General features: G+C 38.2%; 1 non-coding gene and 1 pseudogene across 1 annotated transcript; both read left to right on the top strand.

Annotated features, from left to right (window-relative positions):
• Positions 1–26790, top strand: part of LOC115522815 — a 57582-nt pseudogene that overhangs the window by 1826 nt on the left and 28966 nt on the right.
• LOC115524291 lies at positions 18959–19065 on the top strand. Its single transcript, XR_003972004.1, has one exon. It is a non-coding gene; the product is annotated as a U6 spliceosomal RNA (small nuclear RNA).

Below are 26790 nucleotides of genomic sequence, written 5' to 3' on the forward strand. Positions count from 1 at the left end.
ACTGAGGAAGGTGCTACATAAAAGGAAACCTATATGCCAACATTTACAAATTGATGGATTTTTTAAGACAGAGACATTCAAAGATCTTCAAGAGACCTAAAGAAAAACAAAGCAAAGACAACAAAATAAAAAAACCCACTAGACAAGCAGAGATGCTTCCTGGAATGTTTTACAAGGGAGCCATCTAAGTTGAAAAGTGCCTGCCCAGGCAGGTGGGAACAAAGAGACAGAGAAACACCTGATGGTGGAATGCATCATCCTAAAGGACTTTGGAGTTAAGTGGCGAAGACAGTGGAAAAGAGAATAACTATATGGGCCTTGATTAAAGAAAGGAGCAAAAGGAAGAACAAAAATCATGATGTTGGGCACAAAGCTCTGAGACAATAGGAGAGCAGATGCAGATACACCCATTAAATTCAAGGGAGAAACTGATTGGATAGACAAGTTTGTTATGCGAAGGCAGAAGGGGAAAAGGCAAAGAAAAAACCAGAGTCCCGAGGTACAGATCCCGTGCATATAAGTCCTAATGTTTATTAATTATTGAGTGAACAAATGAATGAGTTTAGAAGAAGCTTCTCTATGATTAAGTACTTACAGAGATATTGTTTTGGCTTGTTTGATGTTAGGAAAGGAATAGTAAAAATATATAGCTGTAAACACTGTTTACAATGAAAACAACTGATGACTTCTTTCTTAAAGGAAGATGTTAAAAAACAGTTGAAGAAGAAAGTTGGGAGAGTTCCCGTGTTTGGGGAGAAAATGGTTTCTTTCAAAGCTTTATTTCACAGAGTACCCAGGGCTTGGCTTTGAATTAAGCTTAAACCCAGTGCAAGTTTGTGTCATTATCCAGAATAGTATACTCTGCAGTGTTTGTGATTCGCCATCCCCAGGACTTACTTCAGCCCCTCAGCTATCCACATGTGTTCAGGAGAGCTGTTAGTCCAGTTATTAAAAATTTGCATTTATCTTCAAGTTTTTTCCCTGACAGATATTTAAAAGTTAACAAACCAGGGATGCTCTTTCAGACACTGCTATAGATCCGAAAGACAGCCATCTGCCAGCATCAAGAGACTTCCTCCATAATGGTTGTGGTTTTGTTTTGTGTTGGCAAAGATCAGGAACAAAACTGAATTTTCACAAATACCTCTCTCCTTTTGGTGCCCACCTTCACTGCTTACAGATCACTTTAGTGAAGTTAAAGATGACCCTGATGATTTTTCTCTGTGATCCTAATCTCCTTCTATGAGACCTTCTGTTATGGAACCACCTCCAGAAATAACTCTTCAATGATGAGGGAAAGAGTAGAAACTCTGGGCCATAAAACTGAGAAAAAGGACCCTGCATTTGTTCTAGTGAGGCTTTGGGCAGCTCAACATTAGTTGCCCTTGAGATTTGGTGTAGAGAAGCACAACTCTTCTTTAGAGAGCTTTAGTTTTTAGATGTGATGGAGCATAAATAGAAATTGTGTTATTGCTGAGGGCTCCCAGGAGGAATGTGACCTATAGGCGCATGGTAGTAACAGTAAAATTGTAAATGCCTCTTTGAAGACGTTCCAATATTTTTGGAAATAGAAAAATGATGGATTTGGAACTATATGTAACTAAAAATCCAATGAGATTTGTTGAGTGGGCATTTTAATCATTTCTCTTTTGAGGATAATGATCCTTTCTTTAATTGTTTTATGTTTGATTAGCAGCCGGAAAATGATATAGGTGTCAAGCTCCCCCTGCCTGGCTTTCTGTAGAACACTGGTTGGTTGCACATTATAATCACCTGTTCAGGGATGCCTGGGTAGTTCAGTTGGTTAAGCATTGGATCTTGATCTCAACACAGGTCTTGATCTCAGGGTTGTGAGTTCAAGCCCCGCAACGGGCTCTGTGCTGGGTGTGAAGCCTACTGAAAAAATAAAAACTTAACAAACAAACAAAAAAGAGAATAATCTGGTTGGATTTTAAATATACCAATGTTAGGTGGCCTACGCTAGACTAATTAAGTTAGATTTTCTGAGAGCACTACATGGCAGACCTATGTTTTAAGAAGGTTTTTAGGTGCTTATGAGCAGTTAGGCTCAAGCACTGCTGTTGAAGGAAACAATGGCCTAAGTAAATAAGGTCTATAGAGCGGGAATAAATCAAATGGTAAATAATGTTCCCCAGAGATCTCAAGTTTTCCTCTAGAATAGCAAACTAGAAGCATGACTGGTGTTCCTTTCTTTCCACTTACCTACTGGTTGAGATGCCAAATGTGGATGGCACAATGGACACTGCACTAATCTGTTGAAAAATTGATAGATACGTGGCTTAATGGGTGTTAAAATGGCCTAAAGATGGGTCAAGTTAAGAGATATTGAGGTAAATAGAATGAAGCTGGAAAAAGCCTATCTGAATCATCAGGAGTTTTAAAGTAGAATATAATTCCATCTCTTCAAAATGTATTAGGTTTCTGGTAAATTTAAAATCGTTATTTCCATAGACGAGCCCTATTCATACAATTAAAGGAGATATCACACCATTAGATAAGCTCAATGTCAGCGATAGCTTCCCAACAATAGCATTTTAGAGTCATGGCACTCTAGAGTTATTCAGTGTGCCCACTGTGTACCAAAGAATGTTCTACTAGGATTGCTAAAAATAACTAGAAGAAAAAAGAGAAGAAGTAAAAATTAACGTGTCTCTAACTTTCAGCTATCTGGAATTCTAAGCCATTTTCTAATGGAGTTAGTGAGAGGTTGCCAGGTGATGAGCTGCCTTTTGAAAGAGAACAGGAGACCATTGATTTCATGATCATTATATACTCACACAATGCTTTATCCTTGTTACAATGCAAAGGACTTTGCAAATTTAGTTGTCTCATCACTTTTCCCAACATTCCCTTGAATGAGAAAATTTAAAAATTTAAAAAATATATATGGCATGACTCCTCCCTGACCTTTCCAAAATAACTCTGTATCTTAAGATGCTTCGAACATTATATTTTTACATCTAGTAATTTTTTTATTGTTAAAATATGTAGTAAATTTGCCATATAGCTTACTTATAGATGTACCTGCACTGGACTGTATCTATATTTTCTTGCTAATTATTCACTATTTGAGAGTGCATTACCCAGGCTACTGGTTGTCCAGGGTTGGCACCTCCTCTTTTTTCTCTGGCTGAAGGTTTTGGCCCCTCATCTGTCCAGCACTAGTGAGTGTGAGCAGGCAGGCTGAGATGATGAAAAATGCAAATTAGGGAACCCTGTTGTCTGTTAGGTAGCCATGCTGGCTAGAAAAATTTGGCTTATTTATGAATTTCCATCATCTAAGCTGGCTTGTTCAACTCCTCATGAGGACTATTTACTGGCGCTCTCTCTCTCTTTCTCTCTCTCTCTTTTTTTTGATAGGCCTAAAATGTCTAATCTTGACCCTAATTTTGGAGGTGCTATAGCTGCATGAACCACTGGGATCCTGTTGCCAGCTCTCATGTCTCTGGCTGGCCTGGTCTGCTGTGAGCCAAACTGGAGCAAGGCCTAGGGCAGGAGGAAATCCTTTCCTTGTTTACCTGATCAGGACCTGGCAGCACCAGGGCTGGCCGGTTCTTACTGGGAAAGTGAACAACTAAGGAGGAGGAGAAATAGGGGAGTGACATGTCAGAAAGTTCTGTTTTTCTTTCTACTGCAGTTTGTGGTTTGAAAACCAGTCTTGAGAGGCATCCAAACCCTCTGAGATGAAAACTCACATCATTTTGCATGTCCTGGTGATGGGGGTAGGGGTGGAGGGAGGCAGGGAATTAATATTTTGGATCAGTCCGCTCCTTGCTTGTCCAGGTGTCTTTGGAAACCACCTCTTGTCAAAGGAAAGGAACAAATACAAAGAGAGAAAGTAGGGGGTGGGGGAGGGAGAAACAGAAACAGAGAAAGGCCTTTGCTGAGCCCATGCCTTTGTGCACCGCATTCAAACTGATTTGTACCCTTTGTAGTCTTAATTATTTGTGAGAGCGGGATAACAGGAGTACCCAGCTCACCCATTATTTCCTGCATAAAAAAAGGCACACAGAAGCCGCTGATCATTTTTGAATTAGCAAACATGATACTAAAAAAAAAAAAAGCATAAAAAAATTCATTAATACCATCAGGGATTAGGAGGCTGATTAAAGTGTAGCTGTTAGCGTATGCAAATGAGCGATAGGCATTTATCGGGGCCTGTGCAAGCTGTCTTGGAGCTGTAAAGCCCATGTATGTTTTTCAGCTGATTAAAATAGTTTTAAGTTCTGGAGAATTTTTTTTTTTCTTGTAGGGAATTTTAAAAAGGGACCATCATCTCTGCTTTCCCTTTTGGCGAAATTTCTCTAAAGTATACTCCAACCATTCCACTTGACTGCACTCTCTCCTGCAGCCTCTTCTCTTTTGAGTGATGAGGATGCTGCATCCCAGTTACAGCAAAGCTGAGCTCTTTTCCATGCTTTCTTTCTAGGGGTTTTCCAGAACTCCTGTGACAGCCAGATGAGTCCCTTAGCAATGGCCCCAAGGGCTTACCAGGACTCTAGGTTCTCCCCCAAGATGACATCCCTCCTTCCCAGGTGAAAAGGTATTTGTCACCCGAGTGCTCCCATATAGGAGAGGAGTTTGTACTTGCTCACTCCAGAGTCTTGGTTATGTGAAGCCAGGAAGGTTGGAGTGAGTGAGAAGGTAAGGGCTGGGAGATTAGGACGGAGCTAAACTGACACAGACACTGAGAGTTGGGTGGTCCTGGCTGCCCTTGGCCTTGAGGCAAAAGCCTGTGACAAAAGGAAGCAGAGAGGGACTTCCCCACTTTGGGTCCAAATCCAAATCCCATTTGCAAGACTTTCTATTAGCATTGAAGAGAATTATTTTCACTTCCAGGACTACAGAGGACCACCCACTGACCAATGGCCTATGGATAATAGTCATAATTACTGTTGTTGTTTATTAAGCAGTGCTAGGCACTGTTTTAAACTCTTTTCTTTTCTTTTTTTTTCAATATATGAAATTTATTGTCAAATTGGTTTCCATACAACACCCAGTGCTCATCCCAAAAGGTGCAGCCACTCTGGAAAGCAGTGTGGAGTTTCCTCAGAAAATTAAAAATAGACCTACCCTATGACCCAGCAATAGCACTGCTAGGAATTTACCCAAGAGACACAGGAGTACTGATGCATAGGGGCACTTGTACCCCAATGTTTATAGCAGCACTCTCAACAATAGCCAAATTATGGAAAGAGCCTAAATGTCCATCAACTGATGAATGGATAAAGAAATTGTGGTTTATATACACAATGGAGTGTTTTAAACTCTTCATGTTTGATCTCATTTGATCTCCACTATGAATATAGGAGGTAATAAGACAGCTCCCATCCTCAATAAAGAACAATATAAATCCAGAATTTTACGCCTTTTCATTGTCTATACTGCCAGCCTATTGGTTTAAGCCACTACCTTTCCTAATTCTGGTCATGCTGTATTTTTCCTAACTGGTTCCTTGCTTGTAATCTTGCTTCTCTCACCTGTCCAGTCTATTCCAAAGATAGCAGGCAGAGGGATGCTTTTATTACAGTCACATCATGTCATCCCCCACTCAAAATCTTCAGCAGTACTTTTATCCTATGGAGTAAAGGCCAAAGCCCTTTCTGTGGCCCACATGGCCACACAATGTACCCTCCTCTTGCCCTCACCTGTTTTCACTCCATCTCCCTTACTACACTCCAGCCATACTCGTTGCCTTGGGTTCCTCAAATGCTCCATGCCTATCTTGCTTGATGTTTTATTTCTCCCATAGCTCTTATTCTTCTAATATAGTTTACACTTATTATGTTTATTGTCTATTGAACCCAGCTAGACTATAAACTTCCTGAGGGAAGGGAGTTTGTCTATTTTACTCATGAATGTATCCCCACATATCTAGACTAGGCATTTATTTTGAGCTTAATAGTTACTTGTTTATTAAAGGAATTCCAAAGTAATTTGTAACAGGTCTCATAAAAATAAAATATGTGGTGAAAGCCTCAAGAGGCCAGGAACCATGTCTGTCTTGATTATCACACTATCGCTAGCACTTAGCCCATGATAGACAATAAATATTCACTTAGTAAATAAATAATTGTGATGAAAGTTGGCAAACAATATTTCTCTGCAAAAATATCCATCTATTTTTCAGTTCTGGTCACACATTTAAAAATAAATAAGCTCAGGGGCACCTGGGTAGCTCAGTACTTTGAGTGTCTGACTTTGGCTCAGGTCATGATATCACTGCTTGTGAGTTCGAGCCCTGCTTTGGGCTCTGTGCTGACAGCTCAGAGCCTGGAGCCTACTTCAGATTCTGTCTCTCTGCCCTTCCCCTGCTTGTGCTCTCCTTCTCTCTCAAATAGGAAATAAAACATAAGAAAATAAATAAGCACAGGCAGTTATATGTAAAGAATGATTCTTTTTAGATCCAAATATTTATTTATTAAAAATATTTTATTTTGTTTATTTTTAGTTTGGCAAAGCCAGGTTTTCCCTGGGAAAGTGTTTTCATTCTCTAGTTTGAGCTGAACCAGAACCACCTGAGTCCCTTTGGGATGGGTAGTCTCCAAGATTCAAAGTTTTATGAGAAACAAAAATCAGAATAAATGCCAGTCCCATACTCTGTGTAGGGCCCTGACCCCAAGCCTGAGGTTCTGAGAGGGGTAGCTTCTTGGTTTTGCCACCTCCCAAACCCATCTTCCTGTCTTCTCAGGAGCTTCTGAAGTCCAGGAAAAGGACTTCCCTGGCTCAGTGGGCCATGGCCCAGGAATAAGCTGGCTAGCAGATGGCAACAAACTAGAGCTTGTGGAAACATCAAATGAAGGAGCTGATTTATTGAGCATTAACTTGTTGCCCAATAGTAGCTGTGGGGGTGAGGAATGGCAGAGCAGATGGAAGAAACAGAATGATTTTAAGAGTCTTTGGCCTTAAGGGTTTAAAATGCTAAAATGTTAGTGAATTCAGGCAAACTGATGGGACACCTGAGCCAATGTGGGACCTAGTCCAAGGAGAGGGAGGGGAGTCAGTAAAGGTCTAGGAGGTGCCCTTTAAGGAAAGGATAGATTAAAGCCTGTGTTGGGGAACCATTGCACAGAGCAGGAAAGGGGAGAGAAGAATGATAGTAAGATGATTAGTGTGTTGGAGTGGAGACTAAAGATCAAGTTAGAAAGGTAAATGAAAATCCTTTTGTGGAGTACTTGAACATCATGCTAAGTGTTGCAGGGTTTGCTCTATGGGTAATAGGAAGCTCCTGGAGTAGGGTCAGGACAAAAGTGAGGAGAGGAGGCATCTGCCCCAGGTGCAAAATTTAAGAGGGTAGAAAAAACTCCATAATCAGGATAAATAATACCTTACCAAAATATGTTAAAAACTCAATTTGACAAACTAGAGCCATGCTTTTTGTAAAGTTTTACCCAAAAGAGTTGGAGTTGGGGAATAACATGTTGAAAGTTTCCTATTTTGGAAGGTTGATCTGGTGGTGGAGAACTCATCTGGCAAGCCTGGTTTGAGACCAGATCCTGCCTCTGCCTCAGTGGCAGGAGAAGTAGCAGGTACTAGGGCTGGGACAGCAAGTGGTCCAGGAAATGCCCCTCATCCTGCTCTCAGCCTATCTTGCTGTTTTTTCCCCTTATCTTTCTGGCTTCTGTTTTCTGCTATTTACTATTCCCCGGGGATGCTGAGACTATCAGAATCTAGTGGGAGATAAGGGTATGTAAACCGTTATCCAAGTCAGAACAAAATAAGGGCTGTAAGAGACATATCAAATCATGTAGAAGGGTTGGTTGATTCCAACTGTAATGGTTTTGGAAGGTGGTGGCACCTAAACTAGGCTTTGAATCATGATCTGATTATGGTTTAAATTCTAGCTCTGTCATTTGCTGGCTGTGTTACCTTAGGTAGGTCCTTTGACTTTTTTGGGCCTCATTTTTCATATCTGTAAAATAGGGATAATAATAATATTTTTCTCACAGGGTTGTCATGAGGTTTACTTGAAATATTTTAGTATGGTGCTACTGAATATTGTTATTATTAATAATATTTCACAGTTCAGTCACAACATAGTCCATTTCTAAAATAAAAGGTGGTTCTGTGAGTGAAGATAGCACTTTAAACTTTATTTTTCTTGAATGAAGTGTAGCCATTTTCAGGTAGCAGAAAGGTCTGGGTAAAAGCCAGAGTGATTCCTAATGTCAGATTTTCCAATTTGACTAAATTAATAAATAAATCAACTATTACATGCTTATTGAATATCAGTTATTTGTAAACTAGGTATTGTGGCTGGCCCTGAGAAATACAAGATATAGTCTCTGACCCCAGTGAACCTAAAATCTGGTAGGTAAGACTTGATATAATGGATATCCATTGTTTTTCAGCTTGATATCCATTTTTTTTTTCATAGTAACAGTATGTGGATTTTTTGGTGGGAAGCCACCATATCCTCCTCCTCTCTGTCCAAGACATTGTGTATTGTATTAAAACCAATCTCAGGGGTTGCCTGGTTGGCTCAGTTAGTAGAGCGTGCAACTCTTGATCTCTTGGTTGTGAGTTCTAGCCCCACTTTGGGTGTAGAGATATCTTAAAAAATATAAAATTTTGAAAAAAAAAAAAAGAACCAATCTCAGTCCAAGTCCTGGATAGACCTTTGGACCAGCCTCAACTAATCAGTGCATTGCCTTTGCTTGGCCACCATGATTGGTTCACGGATGGGCACATGACCCAATCGGAGCCAATGAGACTCAATTAGACTTTTGCTGCCCTGCTGTTTTTCCCACTTGATTTAAACCCAACAGGAGGTAAGGTTGAAACTGAACTAAGCATCTTGCCACTATAGAGAAAAGCCATTCTAAAAATGTGACCCAATTGCAGAGCCATGAGAAAGTAAGAGAGAAAATATCCTACTGGTTATTTGAGCCACAGAACCAAACCATATTTGAACTCAGATATTTTTCAGTTATTGGGCCAACAAATTCCCTTCTTACTTAGGCCAATTTGGGTTCAGTGTTCTGTTCCTTGTGACACCAAAAGCATAGTGCAGGTAACTGATGCAGGTAATGTTATATTATGAAAAGACTTATTAGCAAAAAATAAACAACTCCCCTTTTCCTCCCCAAACAAAACACTGATAAATAACAAACAGAAATCTATCATTGTTGGCACATGGGAGCCAAGTAAATAGTTGGTCATATAAGGCTTATACAAGCTCTCAAGGGCCATTTCTTACCAATGGGAGGGGCACTCATCCAGACAGTCTAGAGTGATGCACAATACAACATAATATAACATTGGCTTAAAACAGAGATGGCAAAACTTTGCAATAAGTTTTGCCCACCTGCCACCACTCCCTGACTTCTCTTCTTTATATGTGTCCTATTCCCAACTCCTTTCAGCATATGTTGTTTGACATAAGCTTCATTTATAACTCTCTAGTGTTCTTCAGCACACTACACAGGAAGAGCAAAAGGCCTTGTAAAATATATACTCCACCTCTTTGACTTGCTCCCAATAAGGAGATTTCTGATTCTATTCAGTAAAAATCCTAAATTTTTTAATTCTTACTAGAGGCAAAATATAGCCATTTGCCTATGACTAACTTACATTTACAAGATATCAATATATCACATTGAGAAGCCTTATGAAGTACTTCCTATACCTCATATTCATTTTCAGATTGTCCACACAGGTTTGTGTTAATTTTATCCTCTTTTCAAATCAAAGATAATGGTGGTACTGTGTTTAATTAGTGGATCTCCATTTCCTGCTTATATGCCTGGATGTTATCTATTGGTCATAATTTAGGGAACTAAATACCAGAAAAACACGTTTCTCTATCACTATTCTTATGGACCATACCTTGTTAGTACCACTGATTAGCTGTGTTGAGTCCGAATGGTCAAATCTCTTGTTTGCATTCTTATTTATCTCCTTTTAGAGATTGTCTGCATTATACAAATTGCATTTTTGAGCAAGAGTATAGTAGGTGCAGGCTGAAATTACTGGATCTGGGAAAATAACTGATGGCAAATACCTTTTCTGATAATAGTGCTCAGTCAACATATTGGTACAACTGAACCTAGCATCATGCCAGAGCATCCTCTTTGAAAATTGAATGAATTTTTGTTTATGGTAAACTTATTGTCTTTTTGTCAATACTCACCTACAGCAGGTGAATTTGAACCTGGTTTTGGTCTTAAAATTTCAAGAGAAACTATAGTGAATGTTTTGTCAAGATATTTGGCATCAGTTCCCTTCCTTGTGCCAATAATTCCATCCCTATAGCTACAAAACACTTGCTAAAAAGATGTGTTATTTGTATCATGCATACAGTGCCTAACAGGAGACACACAAGGATGTGAACGAGAGATTTGGTTGTTCTGACCCAGCACAACTAGTGAAGCCTGCTTTGCCTGAGGTGAAGACTGAGGCTCCCACATTTGCTGGTCATGACAAATTGAAATGAGAGAACCTGTCCTTTGTGTCCAATTCAGTGGCATAGATTAAGACCTAGCCATAAACCAGCACTGGTTTCTGCTCCTGATGACACCATTATAATTTTTAAACTTATCATTTATTCATTAATGCAGCCCCAGAGCTTATGGGTTTGTTGACAGAACATAAATACAAACATAAAAATAAATCGCAATCAAAGTCCTTTAGAGCTGCCTGGGACTTCAAGGTCAACTGGTCCAATCCCCTGTTGCAGTGATGTAGTCATCAGATTCTTTACCTCTATCTTCTAGTCTTCATTTCTAAAGTCTCCTCTAAGATGAAAGTCCTCCATGAGAGGCTCACTAGGTTTTGTTCTTTTATCTGGCCCAAGAGATATTGGTTCTTAAGTTTGCCTTAGGTTTAAGTTAAGTAATTTTACTTAATTAAAGTTAAGTTGCCTTAAGTTTGTCACACCTCAGCTGAGACCTCTCTGTTGCAGGCTGTGGGGCATGTCTCCCTATGGACTTCACACCCTCTAGTCTTCTCAGGCCCAGGTTGAATATGAGGACTTTTCTTCAGCTCTCTTCCAAAGTTGAATTTGCTAGTTCTCTGGTCATTGATGTCACCTAGTTGGGCACCTTTTCCAAAACATCCATGCTTACCTTTAATTGATGTGTGGTGAGGGACAAAATAATAGCATATTGTTGTATCGAATAGCAAGATAAAAATCCTTTCATACATACATACCCTAACACACATACACATGTACACACTCCTTCAAGTTACATGACCTCACACAAGTAACAACTTCTCTGGGATCCAGTTATTTTCTGCAAAGTGATGGTCAGACTAGATGATATCTATGAACTTTTCATGGATCTGTTCTGATAGATGAAGACTAAACTCTTATATTCTCAAAGTGAATATAGAAAGTAATTGTACTCAGATATTCCCTCACAAATCAAACCATTTGAATAGAATGGAAGAAAAAAGGTTTGTTATAAATCTCTTTCCTAGAAGCAATTTGCCTGTGTGGAGTATGCACCTGATTTCCACTCTTTTAGGAAGCCTTACTTGTAGGCCTTGGATGTACTTAATTGATAGAATAAAAGCTCTTGATGAGCTGGATAGCATGTTAATGAATGGTCTACTTTAAGTACTTTAGAACTGAAGCTTGCTTCTAGTTCCTGCTCCAATGTTATTTTTGGTGCAATTTATTTACCTTTGCCTATTTTTCTACCTGTAAATAGGGATCACGTGCTACTTTACAGGAAGTTTGTAAACCAAATGAAGTCTCGGATTTGAATTCCACTTGTATAGTTCAGAAAGTTTTGTAGGTCACAGCTTTTTATGTGCATGTAGATATTCTGAACTAGATTGCATCCTCTTGAGAATAGTAGTTGAGGCCAGCATTCCCCTCTGACCTTTACCTTAGCATACAGTAGGATTCAGTAAGGCTTGGTGAGTGGTTAACAGTATGCCAGAAACTCATGGGCTAGGTCAAGGCATTCACCCTTTTCCAGTATCAACCAAGAAAGAAGGAAGGAAGGAAGGAAGGAAGGAAGGAAGGAAGGAAGGAAGGAAGGAAGGAAAGAAAGAAGAAAGAGGGAGGCAGGAAGGAAAGGAAAGGAAGATTTCTGATAAGGAATTTTAGTTTTATCTCATTTTTTTAAATTTTTTTTAACATTTATTCATTTTTGAGACAGAGACAGAGCATGAATGGGGGAAGGTCGCAGAGAGAGAGGGAGACACAGAATCTGAAACAGGCTCCAGGCTCTGAGCTGTCAGCACAGAGCCCGATGCGGGGCTTGAACTCACGGGCCATGAGAACATGACCTGAGCTGAAGTCAGACGCCCAACCGACTGAGCCACCCAGGCGTCCCAGTTTTATCTCATTTTTAACTCTGCCCCCCCTTTTGCTATCAACAATCCTGGTGAACAAACTTAACACTCTGCAGTGTTTAAAGGGAGAGAAAAAGGGGAAACAAGATGGACAACCTCCAGAGTACCATGTATGAAGTATAAATGTAGCATTTGTTCTTCCAGCAAATTCGAAGATATGGTTTTCTAGCTAGTTAAATTTTATGACTATAAAACAAGAATAAAGTTTTAGGTGAAAAGTGAGCAATAAGATTATGGAAGATGCTTACAACATTATTTTCATTGTTCAAAAACACCAAAATCAACCTAAGCTAACATGTCTTGCTGATGTCCCTAAAATATTCCATCTTTGGACAGAACCATTAACTATTTTTAAAAAGCCAATAATCAATAAGTCTTAATTTGTTGAACTGACATTTGTGCAGGTTTCATCTAGATGAAATTAATTAGAAAGAAAATGGTTTCTCAGCGTTTGGCGAGAGGAAACGAGTCCGTGGCAAGATAAGTTTGACCCTGTGTCGTGGAAACATTTTAATGAGGTTAAGCCTCAGCGTATTTGGATCTGGCTGCTTGTTGAGTGTGCACTGACATTTCTAATGGGCTACTAGAGGCTTCTGAAATGGGCCAATGACTTTGAAGGCATTTTGTGGGTCACTGAAGTTCTAGGTAGATAGATTGTAATGAGACTGAATAAAATGTATATAGTTTGTGAAATGAACATCTGGGAGAAAGAACTGTGAAGAACAATCTCACCAAGAACACAGCACCCCTCCCTCCACATTTCTCAGCTGATATACTTTATATCTGAGAACACCCTTAATTGAAGTGAAGTCAGATCCTAATTTGCTGGCACCAAAGGACACCATTCCTGTTTAAGGGTCCTCTTCCCAGCCCTGCCTATGCCATTCACCAGGGAAAACCAGGTTCTGAGAAGAGTAGGGAAGAGATATTCATCCCACAGCTCTCAGGGGATAGCACTTGCTTTAATTGCTTTAGGAACCCTTTGCATCAATGAGACTAATGGAATTAGACAAGGAAAATACTAGCAAGACTTGATCAAATACATTGGATTTCCCCCTTGGCATATAATTAGGTTAAGAGGAGTGATTTAGAGTAAACCCAAGGTGCTGGCTCATCATTAACCTAAGTCTCCAGGGTAGACCATAAGGGCCTGGATGCTGAGGTTTTTAGCTTTGTGGTTACACGTCACTTGGAAGAAATGCTATGCACCCTGGTAGGTCAGTTTGCTCAGGCCTACTGCCTTCAGAGGGGTGGTAGAGAATGAACTTGGAGGATCCCTGATCTCAACATGAGATCATCCTTTCTAATGTGGGGCTCTTTTCTCCTCCTCATGTGTCTTTGCTTTCCCTTTTGGGCAGATTTAGAAGGACACTTTCTGTTGGGCAAGGGCTCTCCCAGCAGTTAGAACATGACAGCAGTCAAATGAACAAGGAGGAGACAAGAAGACTAAAAAAAAAAAAAGAGTCATGGCCAAAAATATGTTTGTTTATGAGAGAATATGAGGTTTATGTGAAGCTTTAGAACATGAGCACAACCTAAAAGAGGTTGTGGGCATCAGTAGGGTGTGTACTGCCTTTGCATTCCTAATTTAGAATGATAACAGTAATGAGAGCAGACATCTATTTTGCAATTACTGTATGCCCTGTACTGTGCTAAGCGTTTTATAGGCACTATTTTCTTTAATGCTCACAGCAACCGCACAAGATACTTTACAGAAAAGGAACTAAGGCACAGAGAGTTTAAGGAATTTACAGAAGGTCACAGCGTTGGCAAGTGGATGAAGCCAGTCTGACTACTATTTTGCTCACCAATTACATCTGCTGTGAGTCATCCAAGTTGGCCTCACTGCTAGAGAACATCTTTCTGGGGGTAGAGTATTAAAGGAATAAATAATGGGTTCCTAGAGGGAATGGTAGGTAAGATTGAGTAAGAAAGTTAGAAAAAGTCCTTAAACATGAAGGGAAATCAACATTAATAGTGGTGACACATGACACCATGGAGAAAGGAGAATTTCTGCATCATTAGAGCTACACAAGTGTGAGATTGTCTTCACACAGAGGGTAAATCTGGCCCCTCCAACTAGACCCCTCCAGAGGCACATGGGGTGACGTGACAGGAATCCAGATAATCTCCCAGGAAAGAGGAGTATCTTGTAGGTTGGGAGAAGAAGGAAGACAGTGACATGTGCAACCAAATATGGTTCAATCAGAGGTGGGCTGCCTTCTGGGACCATAAACCTAAAACACAGCAAAATAGACTATAAGACTGAAAACACACATTCACTTCCAGCTCTGCTGATTTGCATACCTTCATTTGAAAATATTAATTTAGCCTCCACTGTGTGTCAGGAACTAGGGAGACAAAAGTAATTGAGGTAGCAACTTTGCCTCCAAGAAGCTCAAGTTTGAAAAGATATAAAAGCAAAAATCTCAGCAGGAGGAAACTTATGATTGATGCTATTATGATTTGACAAAAATGTCAAAGTTCAGACCTAGAAGAGGCAGAGGTCAGCCCTATGTGGGGTAGTGTTTGAAGTCCCTCAGAACATGTAATATTTATAAATAAAGACAAGCACTAGGTAGAAGTAGAGAAGAGGAGAAGTAGAGAAGAGTTGGGAAGAGAAAAGGAGAAATCGAGTCCTCTAAACGATTTTCAGTTTTGGGTAGGAAGTTGAAAATGTTGGGAGTAAAGGGAGAATTTTCTTCTTCCCTGTTAGTCTGTTAAAAGAGGCCATCGTCAGTGAAAAATAGATTATGGATGGTATTGAAGAAAAGGATTTGTCTTCCCAACCTACTTAAGAACTGAAGGATAATGACCACATACACATTCCCAGACTGTTTGATTAAAGACTCATACACTTGCTATAGAGCCTTTCAGCCAGAGTAGGAGAGAAACATCTAGATAAGCTTGAGAAGCTGGACACATGGGACAATGACGTGTATGATTTGTGAAGAAAAAGCATCATGGCTCACCTGAAAAAGTATATGATGGGGAATCAGATGTGGGTTTTAACTAAGGTTTTGCAATGAATTAGTTATGTGACCTTGGATAATTGACTTCTCCACTCTTGATCTCAGTTTCATTTCATTCTCTGTAAAATGAAGGGGTTGGGCTGGATGACCATTAAGAGTCTTTGCTGTGACACATTCTAATTTTCTTTTATTCTAATTCTCTGTGAAGTGGGCCATGGATAACATAGCTTCCCAGGGTGTGGGCAAGAAGTTACACACAATAAACAATAGAATAGCATGCAGTGCCTGCACTATGCTGAATACATTGTTAATGAATTTATAAATGAATTCATGAACTGCTTAAATTGGAAATGAGCCCCTTGTTCTTGGAAGTATTTGAACAGAGGCTGGATTATCCCTGAAGAAAAGAGTTGAAGAGAAGTCTTCTCCTTTGGTTCTGGTGGCTTTTCTGGAGAGTTTTTCTCTTACACGTCAAGTTAGAACTTAATATATACATTAATTGTGGAATTTTTCAAAAGTTCTTTCACGTCTCCCTCTTTTACTCTCTTCCTCTCATTGAGTTCTTCATCTCTTTCAGCAGTTTCTTAGTTGCAAACTTAAGACACAAGTCTTAAGTCTTTCACAAGTCTTTAACCCTGTGATACTCCCTCATGCTTTCTTGAAACCAGTGGGATGTTGAGCTGTTCCATGGAAACCAGACAACAGACCCAGCTTAGGAAAGAGCTGTTTGTTCCAGAAAACTACTTTAGGACACCCAAGTGTGCTTCTCTCAGCCAGGAGACATGAAGAGTCCCCAAAGTGGCAAGGTGGTGTGCGGAAGCCACGTGTATCTGCTTTTTTAAGAGGTTGCTTTTGCCACATTTCCTAGTTTTATCAACAAAATCTGTACTCTGGGTTGCCTTTAGTTTCAAAGGGTCGTTTGGAGTTTGTGCCTCTACATAGTGTATGGAAAGAATAGCTTCCATCCGCCCGTGTGGGGCTGTTGCATTATTCTGCTGACTTTTTTTTTTTTTTTTTTCCCCTGGGCTTGCCTGGGTAATGTTCTTCCCTTACAAATTTCATCTCACTGCACTGTGCATCGAAACGACGCAGTTATGGAGCGCACAGGGAAAAAAATTATAATGCCATTAAAAGTTATCATAAATTTCAGATCAGCATCACTTCTAATCCGATACACAATTTTACTGCCTCTATAAAGTAGGTGATTTGCAGTGGTCTGAGGCGTCTCCTGGAGCGTTTTACTTCTTTTTAAATTAAACACACCAACTTTGTGCTGAATTCAGAGTGTGGACATAAAAAAGGGGGTAAAAAGGAGAGGGAAGGGACATCAGATGGGAATTGCAATTGAATCTTTATATATGCCATCTTGGCACTGTGGTACTAAATATAGTGCCAGGTAAATAGATGTGCTGAAATATTCAGAATAAAAAACAAATGTTCCAATAGCAGAAGCAGTGAGCCCCGAGAATGTTTCCACAGTGGGTGTGCTTAAAATAATAAAATACTGTTGTTTAAAACTACTCAATCCTAGAAAACCCTATGTTGTAAAAAAATATATAGTGCTGGTATATGTGTGAGGGGCTATGTATGCTGAACATATATATGTATATAAAAACTCCTAGAAAATTAAATAGAATATAAGGGGCTTGATTTTACTGGTTGGAAAGTTACACTGATTACTTCTTTGAGGTACATTAACTCTTTCTGAAAGCTTAGGCCATCAGAAGTTGTCATTTACTGAATGGCTACTGAGTATTTTAAAACGTAATGTTCTCAGCAAGGGCTGTCCATTAGCCTACCTATGTACAGATGTGTATACTTGTGTACATAGAGAGAGGTAGTGCACACCCAATGCTGGTACAAAAAAAAAAAAAAAAAGAACTGCATTCATAAGGTTTCTGGTTGAAAGGATTTGATTGAATTGTGACATTATTTTTCCCTGACACTTAAAGGCAGTTGGTCATATTTAGGTACTGAAAAATATATGTTTTCTAAGTGTCTACTTTATGCAGTATTCTGAGATAAATACCAAAGATACAAAGAAGAAAAACTGCATAGGTATACCCTCAAGAAGCTCACAGTCTAGAAAGGGGAATTTATGGGAATTAAACTTGGTTATAGTCGAGCGTTTCGATGTTATTATAGATGTAAATGCTCACTGGGAATGCACAAAGAGAGGAAGACACATGTCTGCTATGATAAAATGCAATATGGCATCTTGTGTCTCTTTCAAATTGGGTATAAGCTCTCCAGTCCAAATGTTTTTTAACAATGTTAGTTGACCAATTAACAAATAATATACCAAACAAATATATATTCAACTCTGGCTACTGTATGTTATTTATTTCCATGCCCCTAGAACTTAACACAGTGTCTGGAACAGCCAGAAATGAACTAAGCATATTTTGAATTAATGAAGCTGTGATACAAAGATGAATAATAATACCCAGCATACAATGCACTTTACATTTGAAAGGTATTCTTACTTACGTTATGATGTTTAATCCTCTACAATGAGGTACGTAGAGGATTAAAGTAAGTAAAGTTTATCTTTTAAAAGTAAGTAAAAATCATTTTTACTTTATAAATGAAGAAACAGGTTCTTTGAGGAGTAATGATGTCCCTTAAATACATACCAGGCTGAACTGGATCCAGATCATCTTGTTGCAAGTTCTGTCCTGGTTCTACACCAGCTGGGTTGTGATGCATACTCATAGATCTTGGCATGGATGAGTCATGTGTTGGGCTGCTGGGAGGGCTGTGATAAGATGTTGTGTTATAATGGCTGACTCCCAGTAGAACCAGAGGACCTGTACACAGTTGCCTATAAACTGTGGTGACTAATAATTGCTGTTGCAATGTCCTTTGGATTCACTGTGACAGATCGTATGGAAAGTAAGTTTTGAAAATGATGCAATGACTAGAATCAGTTAACAGTTTATGGGACATGTAATACCTATCAGCACATTATAGTCTCCTTCAATCCTCACTATAATCCTATAAGGTAGGTACTATGATTGTCATCCCTATTTTACAGATGAAGAAACCAAGGAAGAGAGGGATTAAGAAATTTGTCTAAGGTTACATAGGTGAACATTCTGGAGTCAGGATTCTAATTCAGACAGTCTAACTACAGAGTTTGTTGCCTGGAGGTAACAGGACATAATTTATTTATCTAGCTTGTGTTGATTGGGCTGGGTGTCCTCACTATTACTGGAGATAGTGTGCTAAGAGATAGTTGATGGAGGTGAAATGTGACTAACATAAGGAGCAGTCACCCTGTTGTGTGGAAATGAATGAATGAATGAAGTTGTTTCTAGATATATCACCAGAGAAGGATGTATTCCTGATCTCATGAAGGATAATCATATACACATTTCATAATATTTTGTATTTTGAAAACAGGTTATATTTGTACAGCAGTGTTGGCAAAGTTGGGGCTCCTGATGTGAAATATAATCTATTGTGAACTCTAAATATCTATTTACTACCTAATTAATGCATTTAGTGAATTAATTATCAAACATTTGTTAAGGGCCTACTAGTGTACTAGATACTCTGATAGGTGTTTATCATAGAACCATTGTCTTTAATTAAGTCAGACTATCTTACCTGAAACATACAGATGTTTAGCCTTTAAATGAAAATAAGTACCAAGAGTGCTCACTTCGGCAGCACATATACTAAAATTGGAACGATACAGAGAAGATTAGCATGGCCCCTGTGCAAGGATGACATGCAAATTCATGAAGCTTCCATGTTTTAAAAAAGAAAAAGAAAGTAAGTACCAAGAAATTGGTGATTGCTCTTCATTCCCATGAATAATTGGGTGATACTTAGTTTTGACCTGTAGTTATGATTCTGTTTAAACACAAACTGGAACTGGTTGAATTTGGGACAGATGGTGAAGTCTTACATCTTGCCTAATTTGGGGGGGACCTCTTAAAGGGGGTGAAGGCTTGACCATAGCATTTAGCTGGCTTCAGGGGAAGAAGAGCAGTCTCAGCTGTGGGACTATGTCCTGTGCCTGGCATCCTGGCATCTCCTTAGAGCCCTTGACACATACACATTTATCATCCATCTGAGGAAGGGTGGGACTTGTGACACCCTGAAGTCAAGAGCTTAAATAAAAGTACAATTGACAGTGATGAAATTAGGGCCAGGGAAAGAACTTATCATTAACTAGTCATTAATTAATGAACTTATTAATTAAACAATAATTCATTTCACTTTGTAATAGTTACTTTAAAATAGTTTTAAACAGCTTTCAGATACTTGGTGAGATGACCCAACTAAGCTTAGGGAATATGAGTAGAATTTTTAAAGTGGCATTTTAGTATCCAATTCAAATTAATGAAAACTTCAGTTACTAAAGGATATTACCATCACTTCATAGTGGAGACCAGAAATTTTGTTGTATAAGAAAATCTCTATAACAGATTGAGTCAGTTAGAAAGGTATTTAGTTGCAAGTGAAAGAAAGTCAGACTTACAGTGATTTTAATAAATGGGATTTAAAAAATATATTTACATTTAACATAAATAGATGTCTCAGATGCCCAGAGATGGGTAGCTGATGGTTTTACTTCAATGTTTCAGTGAAAAAAAGACCTGGTGCTTGTATTTCAATTTAGTTTTCCCCCGGTTGCAATATGGCTTCACTAAGCCAGAACCTAGATTCCATTCAAAGATGGGAAAAGAGAGGTGGAAGCCAGCCACACTGTCTACTTTTATATAAAAGAGCAAAACTTTTCTGAAAAATCCCAGCAAACTGCAGTTTCATCCCATTGTCCAAAGTTGTGTCATGTGGCTACAGCTAGCTGCAAAGCATGCTAGGAAAGTGAGCATTCATATGTCCCAGCCTTTGTGTAGAGTCAAGGGGAAGGGGGTTTGGGAATAGATATTGAGTCACTTAGCCTCCAGTGAGGCCTCCTAGATGCACTCATAAATCTTATTCCAAAAGCAGTTAATCTATATAATTAACATATTATCTCTAAAATATATTATGCAGAGTTTCAAACAAATCCAAAAGTAGAGACAATGATATAGTAAATCCTCATGAACCCATCACCCATCTTCAATAAATATTAACTCATGGCCAGTATTGTTTCATATATATCCTTACCATAAACATATCTCTGGATATTTTAAAGCAAATCCTAGACTTTTATCATTTTATCCATAAGTATTTCAGTATATGTCTCCAATAGTTAAGGACTATTTTAAAAGAAAACAGCCATATTACCACTATCACTCCAAAATTAAATTAACAAAAATTCTTTAATATTGTCAAATATATAGTTAGTATTCACATTTTCCCAACTATCTCAGTTTTTGCAGCTCGTTTGAATCAATATATAATGTTTCATTTTCTCTATTATTTTCATGATTTTAGAAAAATTTTAAATTTATGTACTTAATAGTAGTGATTGTTTCTGATTGTAGACAAATGTTTATGCACTCAAGTATTTTGAAGTACTTATAAAAGTCAAAATCTATTATGGCAGCCTAAGGTTTGAATAACTGTACAAAAACAATCATATTGTAAAGAGTCTACTAGATTTTGAGTATTGCTTCCTAAAGTCTAGCTTGAGGGTTAAGAGATTGGAAAGTGGGTATATTCCTTTGGAGCAGCTTTGTGCATTGAGGTACCTTAGTCTATAAGCTGTAAGTAAACTTCCAAGTTTGGGGAAAACTTGAAGTATGTGTTCAGGTAGTATCACAGATCTAAATCCTGCTCAGTCTTGTAAGTTTGTTTATTGAAAACGAAGAGATAGGAGGGTGCTTGGCTGGCTTAGTTGGTGAAGCATGAGACTCTTGATCTCAGGGTTGTGAGTTTGAGCCCCACATTGGGTGTAGAGATTACTTAAAAAATAAAATCATTAAAAAAATCAAGAGTTAGGAACAGCCTTTCTAAATATGAAGTCTTGAAGTCATAAATGAAGAGACCGATAAATTTGAGTACATAATAATAAAATACATGGATATGAATAGAAAGAAAGAAAACCTCAAAACATAAATAAGTTTAAAAGCAAATGAACAAATTAAGGGAAAATGTACTACTCATATTATGAACAAAGGACAGTCATCAGGCAAGAGATGCTGCTGCTTGAACTGGGACTGTGTGGTAGGGGCAGAGAGAAGTGACTTGGCTTGGAGTATATTGCAGAAGTGGCTCCCACAGGACTTGCTGATGGGTTAGAGTTAAGACAGGAGGGGGAGAACAAATAAGGGATGAATTCTAGGAAAATTGTTGGAAAAAAGGCAATTCTCCAAATAAGAGAAAAGAAAATGTGAGAAGTAGTATGTTAACTGTTCCCCTATGAATGCCAGGAATATAAAACTTCAGTGAGTATACTGAAATAGCCATAGGTGATGGCCTTGCCATTCCAGATCATGGATGAATGGCTTTAGCCAAGAGGTAAAATCAGATATGTGTTGTGTAGGAAACAGTAGTTCTGGAGTTGGGAGGCTACAATGGTTCCAACTCTGCCCTTTACTTCCTATATGATCCTGAGCTAACTTGCCAACTCAAGACCTCTGAGCCTCTATTTCCTCAGAGGTAGAATCAGTCTAATACCCTAATAATGAGTTTGTTTCACAGTGTAGGTATAGACTTTTGTTGTGCTTCCTAATTATGTGACATTTATCTAGTGATTTATTTCAACTAACAATTTGGTTTTAAGAAGTTCTATATTTATAGAATTAGGATTACATGCCTAAAAATTATTGAATAAAAAGTTTTTTCTCTACCTTTCAAGAAAGCAGGACTCCTTAGAGGAACCATTTGTCAGGGATCTTGCATGATGATATGCTTCCATCTTTAATGTCAATTTTGATTATCTCAATGTCAGTGTTTTGTTAACTGGGAAAGACTAGGCACCATCGCTCAGTGGGAAATATCAGACCTCTCCCTATTTAAAAATATATTTATTCAGGTTTAACTTAGGTACAATATTTAAAGTTTACTGCACATATTTAAAAGTTTATAATTTGATAAGTTAGATATATGCATACACCTATGAAACCATCACAAGGAAAATAATGAATATATTCATTGCCCCCATAAGTTTCTTTCTGCCTCCTTGTAATTCCTACATTTCACTTCTTCCCATATCCCCCGCCCCCATCTCTAGTAAAGCATTGATCTTCTGTCCCTATAGTTTAGTTATATTATCTAGAATTTAATGTAAATGTAATCATATAGTATTTACTCCTTTATTATCTTGCTTCTTACACTTAGTATGATTATTTTGAGATCCATCCATGTTGTTAAATGTATTACTAGTTCATTTCATTGCTGAGTAATATTTCGTTGTGTGGATATATCAGAATGTATTTATCTGTTCATGTGCTAGTGGACATTTGGGTTGTTTCTAGTTTTTAGATATTAGGAATAAAGCTACTATGAACATTTAAGTACAAATGTTTGAATGGAAGTATGTTTATTTCTTTGTCTAGATCCATATTTCCATCTGGTGTTATTTTCCTTCAGTGTAAAGGATCTCTTTTAACTTTTTTTTTCTGCAATGCAGGTCTATTGGTTAGCTCAGTTCTTTCAGCTTTTACTCAAAACATCAATTTCTCCCCCACTTTTCCCTTTCATATCAACTATTTTTTTGTAAGATATTTTTGTTAGGTATAGAATTCTAGATTAATTTTTTCTCTAGTACTTTACAGATTGATTTGTCTTCTTGTATTATTTCTGATAAGAAACCTTCTGTCATCCTTATCTTAATCCTCTGTACAAGTCCTTTTTTCCTCTGGGTGTTTAAAAAAAAGTTTTTTTAATGTTTACTTTTGAGAGAGAGAGAGAGAGAGAGAGAGCGCGTGCAAACAGGGGAGGGCCAGAGAGAGAGGGAGATGCAGAATCTGAAGCAGGCTCCAGGTTCCATGTGGTCAGCATAGAGCCCGATGCAGAGATCAAATTCACAAAGTGGGGCTTAAACTCATGAACTGTGAGATCATGACCTGAGCCAAAGTCAGACACTCAACTGACTGAGCCACCCAGGTGCCCCTTTCCTCTGGGTGTTTTGATGGCTTCTATTTATCACTGATTATCAGCAATTTTATTATGTATGCCTTGGTGTAGTTACCTTCATGTTTTTATTTTTTTGTCCTTGGAGTCATTAAGCTTTTGAATCTGTGAATTTCCAGTTTTAATTAAATGTAGAAAATTTCAATCATTATTTATTTAAACATTTTTTTTTCCTCATCTCTACCTTAGGGACTCCAATGACATGTATAAATAGGCTCTTGAATTTATTGTTCACTGCACTGGTGCTGTTCTTTTATCATTATTATTATTGTTTTCTTTTTGTATTTAATTTGGGATAGTTTGTATTATGTCTAAGTCTACTATTTTTTTCTTCTGCAATGTCTAATCTGCTGTTAATCCCTTCTTCTGTGTGTGTGTGTGTGTGTGTGTGTGTGTGTGTGTATGTGTGTGTGATTTTTATATTGAGGATCTGATTTGGGACTTTAAAAAAATTCGTCCATCTCTCTAGTTAAGTTTTTAAACATAGAGAATTGTTATAGTAATTGTTTTAATATACTAGATTGCTATCTGTAATATCTGTAACCAGTCTGAGTTAATATAGATGGACATTTCTCCTGATTGCAGTTGCATTTTCCTGCTTCTTTATATGCATGGTAATTTTTAAAGCTTATTTATTTACTTAGAGAGAGAGAGTGAGAAAGAGAGAGAGAGAGAGTTGGGGAGGGGCAGAGAGAGAGGGATATAGAGAATTCCAAGCAAGCTCTCTATTGTCAGTGCAGAGCCCAAAGTGGGGCTCAATTTCAAAAACCTTGAGATCATGATCTGAGCTGATATTAAGAGTCAGACACTTAACCAACTGAGCCACCCAGGTGCTCCGTGCATGGTAATTTTTGATCTGATTATAGACATCATGGATTTTTCTTTGCTGGATACTGGATATACTCTTAAATTTTTTTTCTGGAATTCAGTTAAGTTACATGAAAACAGTTTGATGCTTTTGGGTCTTGTTTTAAAAATTTGTTGAGTGGAACCATATTTATGGGTGTTTTTCTGGACTCTATTCTGTTACATTGAACCATATTTATAGGTGCTTTTCTGGACTCTTTATTCTGTTACATTGATCCATATGTCTATCTTTTTGCCAATCTATGTTGTCTTGACTTCTATAGTTTTTAGCAAATCTTAAAATTGGCTAGTATGAGTCCTCCAAATGTATTATTCTTTTAAAAATTGTTTTAATTCTGCTGACTCCTTTGACTTTCTACATTTTAGAATCAGCTTGTCTATATCTACAAAGACTACTACTGGGATTTTGATTGGAATTATGTTAAATCTATAGATCAATTTGGGTAAGGATTGAAATCTTTACTATTTGAATCTTCCAATCCATGAACATGGTATGTCTCTCTATTTATTTTGGTTGTCTTTGATTCCTTCCTTAGCACTGTACTCTTTTTCCTCTCCTTCTAGGACTTGGATGACATTTTGTTATTATCTGTCAGGTGCTGAAGTTCTTTTCATTTTTTTAAATCTATTTTTTTCTTTATTTTCTGATTGGATTATTTCTATGGAACTGCCTCGAAGTTTAGTGATCATTTTCTCTGTCATCTCCATTCTGCTCTTGAGTCTATACACTGAGTTTTAAATTTCACTTACGTTATTTTTATATTCTAAAATTTCCATTTGTTTCTTTCTAATGTTTCTTTGCTGATACTTTTTATTTTCCCATTTGTTTTAAGATATTATTTTTTGAGCATTTAAAAAATTAGCTACCTTAAAGGTTTTGTCAGATAATTCTAACATCTGTGTCATTTTGGGGTTGGTATCTTTGATTGTCTTTTCCCATGTGAGCTGATACTTTCCTTGTTTATCACATGCTGAGTAATTTTGCATTGTGTCCTGAGTGTTTTGATTACTATGAGACACAGTCTTGTTAAAGACTGTGAAGAATGTTGATATTTTTGTTTTAGCAGGAAGTTCACTTGGTTGGGTTTAGGCTGCGAGTTTCAATCTGTCTTCTGTGAGCAGTGATTCCAATATCTGTTAAATTTTCAGAGCCTTGCCAGTACTCTTTGGATTTGGCCAATGTGTGTGCCACCTAATGGCCAATCTGGAAGCTGAGTGATGATTTTTTTGCTTAGTTTTCAAATTATTGGTATGCTATTTAGGATAAGACCCAAGCATAATCAAAGCTGAGCTCAAGAGTTTGTAAATAACTTTATGGGTTTGTGTCCCCAAGCTCCCCCTTCTTTGCCATCTTCTTTGTATTTTTGTTTTGTTTTGTTTTCTGGGGCTCCCCTTTTCAGTATTCTATCCAGAAATCTAAAGGCATTAGCTACTCTACCTGCTGCCTCTGCTACTCCTCCTATGTCCAAAATAAAGTGACAAGGACAGGAGAGAAAGAGAGAGGTGTGTGTGAGAGAGAGAATGTGCAGTGACATTGTTGGAAAAAACTTAACCTCCCCTCAGGGTTTTGGCTCCTGAGGACTTCTGTTGCTGCTACTACTGTGGGTTTGTTTGGAGGCTGGGGGTGCTCAAGAATGGAGCAAAGGAAACAAATTGGTGTTTCTATACTCTATCTGAGCATTGGGAGTTCCATTTACCATTCTTGGAGCCAGAACTACTAAAGCCACTCCTGTGCATTCTCTGTATCTAGGTGTAAACTCATGGGTTTTGGGCTGTATTGAGATAAGGTTGGGAGATATTGGTGGGAAAAAAGGGTAACCTTACCATTGCTTCAGTGATACTTTGAAGTCTCTTCTGCTTACTACTATTTAATTTTCAGTTTTCCGATAGTTTTATCATTTATTCTGTCCAGGTTTTAAAGCTGCATTCATTGGGACAGCAAGACAGTGTGTACCTACTTAATCTTACCCCAAACCAGAACTTCAGCCCTATTTTTTTTTTTAAAACAACAACAGACTTTTATTCAACGTTTATTTTTTATTTATTTATTTTTGGGGGGACAGAGAGAGACAGAGCATGAACGGGGGAGGGGCAGAGAGAGAGGGAGACACAGAATCGGAAGCAGGCTCCAGGCTCTGAGCCATCAGCCCAGAGCCTGACGCGGGGCTCGAACTCACGGACCGCGAGATCGTGACCTGGCTGAAGTCGGACGCTTAACCGACTGCGCCACCCAGGCGCCCCAGCCCTATTTTTATATGACTTGTTCCTATAATTTCTAAAGTACTTGTAATTCTAATATTGTTTATCCCACCTCTGGCTTCAAAGTAGCACTTATTTTCTCCTTTTTTGTTGTTGTCTGTTTCCTCTACATTCTAAGAAAGCTTCCTGTTTTTCTCCTACATGAAAGATTTCATATTTTAAAAGTAGTTCTACTTTTTTATTGTGTCAAAGGAGGTTTTAGTGCTGTTAATTAATTTTTGGTCTCTTTTCAATAATTCCTCACCCCACCTATCTCCCTTTTGATCTCTTCCTGATTCACTTGTACCTCATGGGTTTCTGTTCCTGTTCTGTAGAGGGCGAATCTTCT

The sequence above is a fragment of the Lynx canadensis genome, chromosome C2 (genome assembly GCF_007474595.2).
Source record: "Lynx canadensis isolate LIC74 chromosome C2, mLynCan4.pri.v2, whole genome shotgun sequence".
Taxonomy (NCBI): Eukaryota; Metazoa; Chordata; class Mammalia; order Carnivora; family Felidae; genus Lynx; species Lynx canadensis.